Raw genomic sequence first — 16,282 nt, forward strand, 5'->3', positions numbered from 1 at the left:
ACAACATTCCTTTCTTCATAGGAGGGCTTGTTTCAAGGGTAGCAAGTTACCACTAAACACCACTGGATTTGGGAAGGGGGAAAAATGGGATAAGTACAAAGGAGCACTGGGACAAATTGCTTAACATTCATGTAATCTATGAAACGATTTTAACTATTAGATCCTGCATTAAAAAGAAGACGCTCCTGATTCTTGCAGGCAACTGACAACAGGTAGAGAAGATTTCCTGTGTATCCCTTGCTTTAAGAATCCTAACAACTATGTCAAAGAATTAAACAAGCAGAAATTAAACCATAACTCTAGGAGGACTTAAATATGATTAGAAATGACAATAGGCCAATCATGTTTTCTCCTATGGTATCTTTCAACCAGTTCAGTTCTGATATGCTGAGGAAGTGACAAATTAGGGGCCAATACAAACTGACTAATCCAACTCTAAAGAATTTCCAAATTCTTAAGTACAGCACATACAGCTACTATGTAAATAATGTTTTCAAAATTATTGCCTGGCAGCCAGAATAAAAAGAAACCAAAGATCAGTTAATAAACATTTATTAAATAAAATACTTTCTATGTGTCACTATGAAAGGCACAGGCACTATGCTAAGCACTGGAGATACAAAGAACGTCAAAAGACAGTCTCTGTCCTTGAGAAGCTCACAATCTAATGGGGAAGACAATACGCAATTAACTATGTACATAAAAGCTATGTACAGGAGAAATAAGAAATAATTAACAGAGGGAAGACACTAAACTTAAGATGAATTGGGAAAAGCTTTCTATAGAATTTTAGCTGGGACTTGAAGGAAGTCAGGGAAGCCTAGAGGCAGAGATGAGGAAGGAGCAATCCATGCATAACAGCCCTCAACAGCATCCATTTTGCCTTTCCTTCTGTTCTTCAAAAGGCCAGTTCTAGGACCCTGGGGGACTCAACTGCTTCCAAAAGCCACAAATGAGGTCTGTAGGTCTTGCACATTCAAATTCAGTTACAGAGGCACAGTATGTAAGAGTGGAGGCAAGACACTCCATCTCCTGACTCCATCCTTTTTCCCTAGATGCCCCAATGTCTAGGATACTCCTTCCTCTTTTACCTTCTCCAACTGGCTTCTTTCAAGACTGATTTAAAATCCTACTTTCTGCAAGAGACCTTTTCTCATTTCCCCCTACTGCTACTCCATTCTTCTGAGATTACCTCCCCCCCCCATTAATACTGTACATATTTTGTACATATATAGTTATTTACATTTTGTCTTCCCTATTAGAATTGTGAGCTCCTGGAGGACAGCAACCCTATTTCTTAGTAACTCTAGCCCTTACCACAATGCTAGGCACATAATAAACAACAAATGTTTCATGATGATCTGAATTAGAACGAATAAATTTAAAAAAATTTATTAAGCTACTACTATGTGTGAGGCACTATGCTAAGCAATGAAGATACAAACTGAAAAAGCTGGACAGTCCTTGCTCTCAAAGATATCACACTCTAACTGGGGATTTATATATACATACATATATATATATAGTACATTGCTCAGAACATATTATGGAATATTGTGTTCTGTTTTGGGTATCACATTTTAGGAAGGATACTGATAAACTGGATAATGTCTCAATAAGTACAACAAGCATGGAGAAAGGCTTTTGAGTTCACATCATTTGAGGAATGGATGAAAGACTGGGAAGTTTAGTCTAGAGAAGGGAAGACAGTAGAATATAACAGGTTATCTTCAAAGTATCTGAAGGTACTACTGGCAAAACCCATCAGGAAGAGAGACAGAGACATTCCATTTAAAATAACAACAGAATGTATAAAATACCTGGGAGTCTATCTACCAAGACATAATAGCAGTTATATGAATACAACTATGAAACTTGATGGAGATAAAGACAGAATAATAATTGGAGAAAAATAATTGTTTATGGGTAGGCCAAGCCAATAAAATAAAGAACACCATACTACCTAAACTGACTGACTTATTCAGTGCCAGGTCAATCAGACCACCAAAGAGTTACTTTATAGAACTAGGAAAAAATAGTTATGAAATTCATCTGGAGGAACAAAAAATAAAGAATCTCAAGGAAATAACGAAAAAAGTAAAGCAAAAAGGGGCCTACCAGTACCAGATATACTAGCAGTTAAACTCTACTACAAAGCAGTAATCATCAAAATTATTTGGTAATAGTTAAAAAATGGAGGATGATTCATGTTTTGAATAAATTAGGTACATAAAGAGAAAACATATCTGGCCTAGTATTTGATAAATTCAAAGACCTCAGCTCCTAGGATAAGGACTCACTATTCATCTTTATCTGTTGGGAAAACTAGAAAACAGTCCGACAGAAATTAGGTTCAGACCAAAACTTTATACCATGTTCTATATACAACCAAGATAAGCTCTAAATAGATATATAATTTAGAAATAAAAGGTCACATCATAAACAAACTAAGAATGAGGAAGAAATTACTTTTCAGATCTATGGATAAGAGAAGAATTCATGACCAGACAAGGGATAAAATCACAGAAGATAAAAGGAACAATTTTGATTACATAAAATGAAAAAGGTTTTGCACAGACAAAACCAATACAGCTAAAATCAGAGGGGAAACAGCAAACTAGGAAAAAATCTGTGCAGGAAGTTTCTCTGATAAAGGACTCATTTCTAAGATATGTAAGGAACTGACAGATAAATGATTCAAGGATATGAAGAGGCAATTTTCAAAGGAAGAATTCCATGCTATCAACAAGCATATGAGAAATATTCCAAATCACTAATAGGGAAATTAATATTAAAGCAATTCCGAGGTTCTACTTTACAACACTCCAGATCAGCAAAGCTGACAAAAAAAGTAAACTGACAATTGCTGAAGAAGCTCCAGGAAATTAATACATTAATACATTAATGAAGGGTTGGTAGAGCTATGGATTCGGAAAAAAAAAAATCTGAATCCATACAGCTAAACTGAGCATAATTTTTGCCTCAATAATACCATTATTAGACCTCTACCTCAGAAATCAAAGGGAGGAAAAAAGCCCAAATGTTCAACCATATTTACAGCAGCAATTTTTGTTGTAGCAAAGAACTAGAATTAAGGAGGTGCATATCAACAGGGAAATGGTTGAACAAATTATAGTATATGAAAATTGTAACTACACCATAAGAAATAACAAAAGAGCCAGTTTCAGACAAATCTGGGAAGACTTATCTGAAGTGAAGTGAGAAGAACCAGAAGAATGGTTTATAAAACAACACCAACAATACTAAAAGACAAACAACTTTGAAAGCCTTAAGAATTCTGACCAATGCAATGACCAACCAAAGAACTGACATTCATGGTGCTTCACTGACATGAAGCATACTATCTGCTTCCTGATAGAAAGGTGATGCACTGAAGGTACAGAAAAAGACAAAATTTTCAGACAAGGCTAATGTGGGAGTCTGTATTGCTTGACTATGCATATTTTTACAAGGGATTTTTTGTGGGTTTTTTATTTGTTTTTGTTTATTTTTCAAGAGGAAAACGACTGGAAGGAGAGAAAAGATTAGGGTCTGAGTTGCGGGGAAAAAAGCTAAAGAGATTCACTCAAAGTATTTTTTAAATGCACAGAAGAGAACATAAAGAAGGTAAGAAAGAATCACAGATTAGCTGAAGAGCTTTCAAAATTACATGTTGAATTGACTATATTTATATTTAAAAAGAAAAGCAAGCTGTACATAAAAGTGATCTGCAGTATCATAGAGAATCTTTGTTCTATCTACGTGGAAATATCCATTTTATTTAAATACATAATAAAAATATTTTAAAGAATACATTATACTAAGGAGGAAAAAGCAGCAATAGTGGGAAGAGACATTTAAACAGCACAAGCTGTTAAAAATGGACAGGAGCTAGTAATGGCCTCTTTGGCCCTATGTATGACAACTACATCTAAATATCTAAATTATCGGATATAATAAATTTGCTTTCTACAATTAAGCATTTATGAAATTACAATTATGTGTAAGGCTTGTGCTGGACACTGAAGATATAAAGACGAAAAACAACCCAGTCTCTTCTCCTCAGTAAGATTCCATAGCTACACATCCAATAGTAATAATAGAACACCTACCCAAACAAGTGTTAAGGATAACAGGATTTAGAAATAGAAGAGTAGTAAAAATTATATTCTGATTCCCTAATTTTACATAAGGAAATTGAGATCCACAAAATCAAACGACTTGTCCAGTCATTACCAGTTACTACACAGGTAGTAATAGAACCAGAACTCAAACCCAGATTTTCTGACCCTCTAACTTAGTCCAGTGCTGGGAATGGAGGAAATACAAAAACAAAAGGCATCAATAATTTTTTCTTAAATTAAAAACAAATTAAGATGTGCTGTTTGGCCAAAGATGAGAATGTTTTGGGGTAGGTGGGTTTTTTTTTTTTTAAGAAAGGTTGGAATGTACTCTGTAAGAATAAGATTTTCCTACTCTACATATGACTTCTCCCTTAGGAAACCCCTCAATTTTATCTTCCTAACACCCAAGATGTACTCGGTGGAAAACACCCTCCACAGTAATTGTATTGTATCTCTACTTTCACAGGTATAAGTTTTGGACCCAGTCCAGATAACAAAGACAGCTAAGGTGGTATACTGGATATCATGCCAGGCTGGGATATAGAAAGGCCTGTGTCACATTCCTGTTCCAGATACTATATGACTCTAGGCAAATCATTTAACCTTTCCCCCTCCTCAGTTTTTCTATCTGAAAAATGGAGATAACATCATCTACCTCACAGTACTGTTGTGAAATTCAAATAAGATAATATAAGTAAAGCATTTTGAAAACCTTAAAGTACTATATAAATGTTAGTTGTTGTTATCTCTTTGATGTTCTTTCTCTCCATTAACCACTCAACCATAAGTATCCCATCTAACCCCCAGTTCCCAAGCTGAAATCTGCACATGAACACCTGGAAACAAGCTGCTATGATTGACTACAGAAGAACCTTTGCTCCCACAGTGCATCTGGCCCTGCCTTTCCACCAAATCAAATGCCAATTTATTGCCGTCTGATGTACAGTCCATCAGGCCCCACTTCACACAGGCAGAAATCCAAGGAAATAATGGTATACCCCACAAGAGGGCAAGTAATTGCTAAACAAGCGTGGAACAAGAGAGGGTCAGTTGTGATCTCTGCACATGTGGCAGCTCTTCAGAGCCCAACCCTGAAGTAGTAACAGAGGGCTGGTGTTACAGTACAAGTATGCAGTGGGAACCTAGCCAACAAACAGCCAGGAGTGCTTGTCCATCTAAATCTTCGGGATCCCCAAGGAATAGAGAGCAGGAAACAAAAGCCCCACAACTGGTGCCACAAAATCTCCTCCTCACCTCCCTGGAGCATTGCATAGCACCAAAAGTAGTCATTCCTTTCTCTCTGCCCTTATTTAATAAGGCGACCTAAGCCCAGATCATCCTTCCCCATTTGTGATCTAACTCTAGCTCTACTTTCTGGTTACAAAGACAAATGGAAGATAAAGGGTAAAATCCAGAGAATGTACTTCTCTTTCTCATAAAGACATCAAAAATTCTTCCAGAAGTTAAAGAGAACTAGTGAGTAACTATGTGCCAAGAGAAGGTCACAGGGTGGTGGATATGGAACCAAGACAGCCTTATCATTCACTGTTTCTCCCAGCCCTTCATTCCCAAACCCAATTTCACATGGAATTTGCAACAGTTGGTTTCTTCTGAGACCCTCTTGGCACATCCCCCCCAGGCTTAAGTGGGTGGAACAGGAGAAAGGGATCCTCTGCCTGCCTGGACTTTTTGTCGAAAACAAAGCAGCAGCTGGCTTTTCCCCCTCCTTATTCATTTGACTGCTGCCATTGCAAGTCTGGCACACTCCCAAAGAGAGAAGTTTCAGGTCTCAAGAGACTGCCTTGCCAAAGAGGACAACGAAAATGTCAAAAAGAGGCAGTCACTTTTATGCCCTTCACAAATGGCACTGTCATATACTTCCTCGGTTTTGCTTTTGGGTACCACATTAGTCAGTAGTCCTTCAAATAGAAAAATTGTTTCACATTAAACTTTAAGGTATCTATGGATCTGGTATCTAAAGATATATAGGTATGAGAGAAAAAGGAGAAGGAACTAGGTCCAGGAGAAAACAAATTGTTCTGTGCTCCTTCTTCTCAAGAGAACTTTCATTTGGCATTCTCAAGGAAAAATATATGGTCAAATAAGCCCTTCCCCTTAGAAACTGTCAAGCCAAGAAAAATCAGTGAATCATCTGAGAGGAAAGGCCAATGGAAAGTGACAAAGTCACCAAAATGCAAATCTCTGGAAGTCAGGTAGCAAATAAAAATTTTCCTGGACAAAAATCATTCTATCCTCACTTTTTCTAAAATTGTTGAGCTTCTCCCAGTACTGCTAAGAATCCTGGGAGAAAGAACCACTCCTTGACTCAAACTTTAGTAACATCTTCAAACACCACAAAATAATTTCCAAAATATTTTTTTTAAATAAGAAAGCTTTAAAGTTTTAAAACAAACAAGTTCGAGTTTGTCCTTCCTCACACCTCTCAAAAATCAAACACTCAACACTCAAAGAGCTGTCTCGTAATTTTTAAATCACTTGGTTTTCCACTATTCGCATATTTATGCTGTTAGAACAGCATATCTTCTACAGGAAAAGGTACCTCCTCTCTTAATGTCTTTCTCCTCTGGTTCACAGTGGCATATCAAGTATTGCACTAGCCCCTGTTTTACACCAGCACTGACCAAAAGCAAAAACATCTATATGATGCCTATTTAGGCTGGGGGCAATACCACTGAGTCCACTTGCATGTATCAAGCACCTACTTTGTGCCAGGCACTGAGGATATAAAGAAAGGAAAAAGAAAGTCCCTCCTCTCAAAAAGGTTACAGTCTAATGGGGAGACAACATGCAAACAGCTACATACAAAAAACTGGAGAGAAAAATTAAGAGAGAACATGAAAGGTTTCTTGCAGAAAGTGGGATTTTGAGACTTGAAAGATGCCAGAAGGCAGAAATGAAAAGGAAGAGAGCTCCAGCCATGGGAAACAGCTAGTGAAAATGTTCAGTCAGAGAGTTCAAAGAACAGCAAGAAGGCCAAAGTTACTGAATTACCGAGTATGTGGCAGGGGAGGTAGGGAGGGTGTAAATAGTGTAACACTGGAATGGTAGGAAGGGGCCAGGTTATGGAGGACTTTATAAACCAAACAGATGATTTTGTATTTGATTCTAGAGGCAATAGGGAGCCATGAATGGGGAGGTGGAGGAAGGGGTGACAGTCAGATTTGTACTTTAGGGAGATAATTTGACATTTGAGTGGAAGACTGACTGGGGTGGGGAGAGACTTGAGGCAGGGAGACCAAGCAAAAGGCTATTTCAATAGTCCATACGTGAGGTGATGAAGGCTTTCACCAAGGCAGTGACAGTGTCAGAGTAGAAAAGGGGCATATCTGAGAGATGTTACAAAGGTAGAAACAACAGAACTTGACAACTGATTGGATATGGGGTATGAGGAAGAGTAAGACCTAGGTTGTGAGCCCAGTGACTTGGAGGATAGGGGTGCCCTTCCACAGTAATAGAGAAGTTAGGAAGAGGAAAGGTTTGGGGGGAAAGATAAGTTCAGTTTTAAGTTGTCTATGAGACATCCAGTTTAAGATAGCCAATAGGCAGTTGGAGACTGATAATCAAGAGAAAGGTCAGAGCTGGACCAATACATCTGAGAATCATCTTCACAGGATGTAGTTGAATCCACAGAAGCTAATGAGATCACCAAGTGAAACAGTGAGGGTCTAGGACAGAGACTTGGGAGATGTTAGTCCAGGTATGACCTGAATTAAGATCCAGCAAAGAAGACTTAGAGGGAATGGTCAGACAGGTAGGAAGAGAATAGTTTCATTAAAACCTAGAGAGAAGGGAGAAAATCAAGAAGAGGAGGATGACTGACAGTGTCAAAGGTTGCAAAGAAGTCAAGAGAAAAGGCCACTAGATTTGACAATTAAGATATCATTGATAACTTTGGAAAGAGTATTTTCAGTTAAATTATGATGTCAGAAGCCAGACTGCAGGGAGTTAAGAAAAGAGGGAGAAGAAAGGAAGTAGAGCAATTATATACAGCCTTCTCAAGTAATTTAGCCACAAAAGGGAGGAGAAATAAAGGATGACAGCTAGTGCGGATAGATGGATCAAATAAGGATTTTTTTTTTGAGGATGGTACAGACATGTTTGTAGGCAACAGGGAAACAGTAAACAAGGAATAAGTGAAGATTAGTGAAAGGGTAGGGATGACAGAGAAAGCAATTTGCTGGAGAAAAAGTGGGAAAGAGTGAGGTCACTTGTGCATGAAGACAAGGTCTGTCTTAGCAAGGAGAAGAGCCAACTCTTCATGTGAGACAGAGGTGAAGGAGGAGAAAGGGGGAGGAAGGGGAGGAGGGAAAAAGAGCTGGCTCTCAGCGAATGGCTTCAATTTTTTCAGGGAAATAAGAGGCAAGGTTTTCACCCAAGATGGTAGAGGCAGGGGAGCCATGAGAGGTTTGAAGAAGGATGAAAATGTTTGGAAAATGGTTATAAGCAGCTGGTTACTGGGATAATGAGTCAGTGAGGGAGGTATAAAGTACTGGCTTTCCACAGTGAGGGCCTGGTTGAGATTATGTAACAGGAATTTATAGTGGACTCAGTCTGCACAGATTTGCGACTTTTCCATCTTCTTTCAGCAACAAGTAAAATCAAAGACAACGGATGATGGGTATGATCCAAGGCTGAGGCCTGGAAGGCCAAGATCTTCAATGGGACAAGGGAGTAAGAAATTCAACAGAAGAAAGAGTGTAGAATGGAACTGGTTCACCAAGAAGTCAAGATGGAGAAGGGAAGAGAGGGTTGCCAGTCAAGGGGCAATGGCCTGGGAAAGAACTGAGGAGTGGAAGGATTGAAGAGCATGATCAGTCTGACAAAAAAGTTTTAAGGTTGCACAGCAAAGTGGGAGATAGAATGACAACAGTCTGTGACTAGACAAAGGAATTTCAGAACTCATGAACAAAGAAGGGGTGCATTTGTAGGTGATCACAAGATCAAAGGTATGACCACTTCTATATGTAGCTGCAGTGGGGTGGAAGAGTACATCATGCAAGATGGCCTACTTCTACACCCTTCAAATACATACACAGAGTCTCTTGACAATGACCACTGAAATCTCTTTTTTCCAATTCCTTCTCTCCCCGGAGGAACAAAACAAACATCAGATAGGAAGTATACTCCCAATAGTTTCATTTCAACTCTGAAGCTTGAATCTAAGAGGCTTAGGCCAGGTGCTAAATTATAAAATTATACAAATTATATAATCCTCCCTAACCTGATTTTCAGATTCTATTTAAACACATTCTACTAACCTCTAGAGGTTAGATAGACTTAAACCTCCTGGTTCTGCATCCACAGACTCAGAATTGACACTGACACACAGGTGTGTTTGCCCAGGATAAATCATATTTAAATAAACTACTGACACATATATGTCCTCGAGGCACCTGCCTTTCCCTCGCACACTACAATACAGAGCCCTGCTATGCAGGTGAGTTGGGTAAAAAAAAAAAAATGCCTATTTCCTCAAATTATTCACACCATCAAATGGCTTTGGGGAAAACTGAGTTCTGGTCAGAGCTGCTTTGCTTGGAAAAGTCAAAACAAACAACCGGCATAAATATGAGCTCCTTTTGAGGAGGAGGCAGATCTCTGTCATTCATAGACTATTTTCTATATTTCCATTTTCTATGAAGTGATGTCCCAGGAATAAGGGTCCCACTCCCTGAAAGTGTTAGATTAGTTCCAGGATTAAAATATGGATTTGATCAGGGACCAAAACAATAATTTTATTCAGAAGCAGGCACAAAATCCACAATAGGCCTTCAAACTACCCTAGTCTCCCATAAATCATCTGGGGTAACAGGAGAACAGGTGACTCTAGGTCATATTACACTCCTGCAGCTAAACCTATACCAAGTAAGGGGTAGAAGGGTGAAAGAGAAAGAAAAAACATCCATGCAATTCCCCTTCTGTGGGTCTTCCCTCCTAGATATTGCTCTGCGGTGCCAGAATATCGTTCTCAACTGCAGGCTATACCCTGCTATACTCCAAAAGTACTATCATGGAGGCTCTTGCCTCAGCCCTGGGCCTATAGACATATACATCTGCCCCAATAACAACCAGGAAGCACATAGAGTATCATGCTTCCCACTCTGTTCCTCTAGGACCTATTCTTTAGACTAGAAAACATCTGAGCTTCTAACTCCAAAAGCAGATTGACTGGCTTACTAAAAAAAGAATCCCTGTTTGGTGATCTAGGCCAAAGGTCGGTGAAAGAACTCTACCAGAGGGCAGAATCAGAGAATCAGGAACCGAATACTAGCAAAGTATACTGAACATATTCAACTACTAGAAACCACAGCTTCCCTCCCCATGCCCATGGATTCTGAGCCCTACACAGATTCAGAAAGCCTAGGAATTAAAAATAATAATAATAATCAAAGAACACAGATCATGTAGAATGGTAGTCTTCCTTCTAGTCTGTCTACATGCGCTAGACAGGTCTGAAACTAAGGAAAGCATTGGGTACCCTACTTTCTCCAAACTACAGATTCTATGCGTGGCCTTGATGTGACAGGGGGCAACTCTAAGAGGAGCTCAAAAGGACACAATAGGCCACCTAGAGGGATGAGAATAACTTCTTGAAATTTGTGTCCATGACTGGACTTGAGGAGGCTGGGAGCGATGACCCTTCTCCTTCTAAAGCCCCACCCCAGTTAGGGCACCCCAGCACTTCAGGCACAACAGAGTTAACGGTCCACCCGCCCTGAGGAGCCCAAAGGTACTTCACTGCAACATGCCTAACATTTACATTGCCTCTCTCTGCTCATTAAACAGGTTTTGGTTAAATAATGAACAAACTGTATTACAGACTCCGATGAGAATTCCAAAATTATAAATCAACTGGGAAAGCCCAAAGGGCCAGGCAGACAGGGAGGGGGGGAGAAGGATAATATTGACTAATATAAAGGGCGCAGCTTGACAGTGGATATTCCTGCCACACCTGATCAAACATACTCTGTGGGGGGAGGGGAAGGAGAGCAGAAGAGGGGAGACAGGACAAGACGGCATGAAATTTGCATCCGGAAAAGATTAAAACAGATTCTTTGGGGATGGAGAAAATACATAATATATATTACTATAAATGCAAAACTGTACTAAAAGCTAACTCAAATGTCAAAGATTACAGCTTGAATAAATTTAAATATAAAAGCCATGTGCTTCCTTGTGTTAATGAGAGAGACATAAAAAGACAAACTGGGCAAGGAGGCTAAGCTGAGCCTCATGCTGCCTGAAAGAGGCAATGGGTTCAGAGCACGGTGGAAAAATTCAGCCAGAGGTTACCTACTATAGCCCCAGGATCTGCAGACCAACAGCATGAATTCATTTCAGCTCCTGGCCCACAACAACACTCATTTCTTCAGGACAACTATCTGACAAGGCTAATGGAAAGATGATGTTGACAGAGAAAGACTTTTAAAGCCAAGTCATGAATAAGAATTCAGCCAGTCCCTTTGCTTGTACATGAGCCAAGGCACCATCTAGGCAGCAGTACTCAGACATGGCTCTCAGGTCACATATGGCTTTTTTCATGTTAAACCTTCAGTGGTCCAAGCCTTCTATCTTCTGCATTACAATATTCTAATTTATTAGACTCTGCAGATTATACAATGACCAAACAGTTCTTTTCATTAATAGTGATTGCAAACGTGGTTTCAAAGTTAGAGAACTGCAGTCATCACCAAGCTATACTTTAAAAATTGGCTCTTCCCTTTCCATAAGACTGAACATTTATAAGAAAAAAAAGCAGTAATTTGCTTTGGTTTACTGATAACAGAGAATGAATTAATTCATTCTTATGGTAAATGTCTTACTCTCTTGCTCAACTTCAGAAAGCAAGAAATCAACAAGTATTTATAGCCCAGAACCAGATCCAGACTTTCAGGGATTTTGTATTGAAGGCTGAAGTACAGGTTAGCTTATTTAATATGCTGAGCTTTGGAACGATAGAACTAGAATTGTCCTCATTGCTCTAAACTAAGCAGAACACTTCTCCTGGACATGTAAAAGGTCTTGAGTCCCTTTAGTTGCCTTTCTCCAAGTTCAGAGCTCTCTTCCAGACCCTCTTATTAGCAAGCTTCCAGGGAGGCAACCCGCCTGACACTGCCAGTCAGAAAAAAATTTGTTTGTTTCAGCGGAAGAAACAAAAAATTTGTCATGGCTTGAAAAATCCAAGACCACAGGGGCAGCTGACCCATAAACCTGTTTCTTTGAGCCAACAGTGTGTGGGGTCAACCAACAGAACCAACTCTACTTTCTAAAAGACCATGAAAATGAACGATTTTGGCTGTAATCTACCATTCATTCAAGCAGGTACAATATTCTAGAAACCCAAAACAACAAAGAAGCCTTGGCATAAATAAAAGTCAACAACTGTCGCAGCTGCTAGCCACTGGAAGATGCTGCCACCGCCTTCCCCACTGCAACAGCCTGGCAACTCCAGCAGAATTCTTAACACCATCTGACAGAACTGGCTCCCCAGAACATTTTGGTTTTCATTAGTTTCTAGTAGCAGGTAAATAGCTCTCTAATTCAAGGATGAAAAAGAAATTAGACAGCAGACTTACAAGGGTAGCACGTACATCAGACATATCAAACCACTGAGCTGCACCACACTGTGTGTATGATCCATGACCTGAAGCCCAAGTAAAAGGGAAAAAATATGAATCTGGCATATATGTTGGTGATCAGACCATAGGTAAGTAGACCATAGTAGGGAGTATTGCTGCAGGTAGACAAGATTCTCAGAACACCAAAAAGATAAACAGGGTTGGTTCCCTAGCTTGATCAATCTGCTGCTAAAGGGTAGTCCATCAAGGTGTGTATAAGCTTGGCCCCACTCATGCTGACAGTCTTTGTTCACGGCACATTCAGGTTAATTGTAAAAATGAAATTTGTTCTTTTTCCCTAGGATTATGCACATAAGTCAACCCCAACTTTCTAAAACAGCTGGATCACATATGATATTATCTATTAGACAGAAGCACAATATAGTTTATGCACTGACATTACAAATTAACTAATTATTCTCAGGACTCTTTACTTGATCCTCTTTGGCTAAAAGTTTCCAATAACTATAGGTCCAAAGGAACTTCTTTTGAAAAAAATGCTAAGACAGAGATGCCTTCAGATAACTTCTGTCTATCTACAACCCCTTATCAGTTGATAAAGAAATACAGATCAGATAGACCTGACTCCTCTCATCAATGCAAGGTTCAGAGACAGCTCTGAGAGACTCATGATGGAAAAGCTATGTACCTCCAGAGAAAGAATTATGGAGTCTGAATACAGATTGAGGCAAACTATTTGCTCTCTTTTTTTTTTCCCTTCTTTTTTGGTTTCGTTTCTCCTTTCTCATGATTCATTTCATTGGTTATAATTCCTCTTTATTCCTCTTTACAAGGGAACTACTATGTAAATAAGTTCAATGTGAAGGTATATGTAGAACCTACATTGGATTACATGCCATCTTGGAGGGGAAGAGGGGAGGAGAGGGAGGGAGAGAAAATTTGGAACCCATAAACTTGTGGAACTGAATTTGTAAACTAAAAATAAAAAATAAGTTTATTAAAAAAAAAAAAGAAATACAAATCAGAACCCTCCTCCTTCAGACTACAGGCAGGATTAGGTATGTCAGGAGCATGTACCTGGGCTAACTGAACAAAAATAATATATTCTAGTAAAAAGAGGATTTTAATAAGGGGTCAGAAAATCTGAATTTTAGTCCTACTTCTGTCATTTGCTTGCTACATAACCTTGGGAATGTCACTGAAACGCAGGTTCAGTTTCTTCATATATGAAAGAGGGATAATACTTGCCCTAATGACAGAATTTAAGAGTTGAAAGAGACCTCAGATCTGACCAAGAATACCTTTTTTCTCCAAACAAACCATTTTAGCAACTAAAAGGTATAACATACAAAAGTTCAGGAGTATAAATAAGACTATAATAAACATATGTAAACATGTTCCACAGAAACATCCAATCCTAAAGGTGGAAAGGACCTTAGAAGCTATTTTGTCTGACTCCCTTGCATGAATCCCTTCTATATGATTCATGACACTAGTTCATCTAGCCTTCAGTTGAACACCTATTGTGACAGTAATTGATAACTTCAAAAGGCAGCCCATCCCATTGTTAATCATCTCCAATTGCTAAAAAGGTCTCTTTTTCAATTCAAAAGTCTAATTTGTCTTCTGTAAGAGCAACCTTCAAATATTTGAAGATCGCTATTGCAAATCCCCCTCCAAATCTCTCTATTCCAGGCTAAACAATTCCAGTTCCTTCTATCAGTCTTCATATGGTTCCCCATAGTCTTCAGGTCACATATCATACCAAACATCCTCTTCTGGATACTTTCCAGCTAATCAATATTCTTCCTAAAATAAAGTATCTGAACTGGACATGGTAATCCAGACATGATCTGATCAACACAGAATATATTAGAATTATTACTTCCTTCATCCTAGATACTATTGCTTTCTTACTGCAGCCTAAAAGAGCTTTAGCTTTCTTTGGCTACCATGAATGACTTAGAATCATAGATCTAGAGTTAAAAGGGACCACAGAGGTCATTTAGTCCAACCTCCTCATTACAGATGAGGAAACTGAAGCCCAAAGGAATGGCAGAGCCAGGATCAACTTTGGGTCTTGTGACTTCATGCTCAGAGCTTTTTCTCTTGTAGAGTTTCTTCCCTTAGTCTCCTCAAGATCACATTCCCGACTCACACTGTGTTTGCAAAACACTTAAAACCCAGGTCTTTTTCACATCCTATACTTGGATTAAAATAATTAACTTCACAAGCATAGAACTTTACATTTATCTTTATTAAATTTTATCTTATTCAATCAGGCCCCCAATTCTAGCCCATCCCAATGTTTTTGAATCCTGACTCCATAATCCAACATGTCAGTTAGTCCTCTCATTTTTGCATTATCTGAAAATTTAATAAGCCTTCATCCAAATTACTGGTACAAACACTGAGCAGCACAGTCACAGACAAATGAAACAGCATTAAAAATAACTAAGACTTTACCTTCAGTAAGACTTGACAGTAGTTTCCTTATGGCAGGGGTTCTTAACCTTTTTGTGTGGGTCCCTTTTTGTGCCTGTTTTATGGACCCTTTCTCAGAATAATGTCTTTAAATTTATAAAATAAAACACATGGGATTTCAAAGGAAACCAACTATATTAAAATACAATTATCAAAATATTTTTTAAAAAAGTTCAAAGAACCCAGGCTAAAAAAAAGATCCCGCTCTAGGGTGGGACTTTTTGCTGTTTTTTGTTTTAGAGTGCTTCTCAGCAAGTACCTTTGAGTCTTGCCTTTGTTTCAATCAAGAGTCTTTGATTGAATTGGGAGTCTTTGATGACCTGCTTAAGTCACAGGAAGGCTTAGGTCACATGGATGTGAGTCGCATGGTTGTGATGCCCTCTGACCCTGAAGAAGAGTATATATACTCTGATGTTAGCATTTTGCTTAGGGCTCACTCACTGGAAGAGTGTTGTGTGATTTGACCAGACGAGACTCTATAACTGTAAGGAGCTCCCTGGCTTTGAAAACCCAGATGTTGGTGCTCTTCGCTCTCTCTGGCAACTATGTACGTATTGCTATGGACAGACATTAGAAGCTCTGTCTACTGATTTGTGTTATTTGCTCTATTTATATAATTTCTGCATGTAATTTCCATTTGTGTTTTCTCTGAAGTTCAGGGCTCTGACTTTTTCCCCTGAACTAAGGGAATGATATATATATACTTAATTAAAGGGAGATTGTAAACTCCTTAAAGTTGCTTTCCTTAGAAAAGCAGATCAAAGAATCTGTGCTAGTAGCCCTCCTGTGTGCTGGTGTTACTGACCTTTCACAGCCGCAGTAGCAGCAAGTAGCACTGTTGTTACACTCTCTCCTTACCTGAGGGTGCTCTTCCCAAAGAAAGGTACATTTCCATGGTCAAAGGCTGTCTCCTTAACTTTTGGTTTATTGGCTACATTTCTTCCTCAAAAACCAAGCCTTAAATCCAATTCACTCTGGATCTCATAGGTTGGACAATAGGTCCCTGCCCTCTTAGCACAAAGTGAATGTAAATACTAAATCATAACTGTTTCTCTTTTGGGCAAGAACCCTGAG

General features: G+C 38.9%; 1 protein-coding gene across 8 annotated transcripts in view; it reads right to left on the minus strand.

The window, feature by feature from the left end:
* Positions 1-16,282, minus strand: part of GBF1 (golgi brefeldin A resistant guanine nucleotide exchange factor 1) — a 128,137-nt gene that overhangs the window by 87,888 nt on the left and 23,967 nt on the right. The gene's annotated exons all lie outside the window — the stretch shown is intronic.

The sequence above is a fragment of the Trichosurus vulpecula genome, chromosome 8 (genome assembly GCF_011100635.1).
Source record: "Trichosurus vulpecula isolate mTriVul1 chromosome 8, mTriVul1.pri, whole genome shotgun sequence".
Taxonomy (NCBI): Eukaryota; Metazoa; Chordata; class Mammalia; order Diprotodontia; family Phalangeridae; genus Trichosurus; species Trichosurus vulpecula.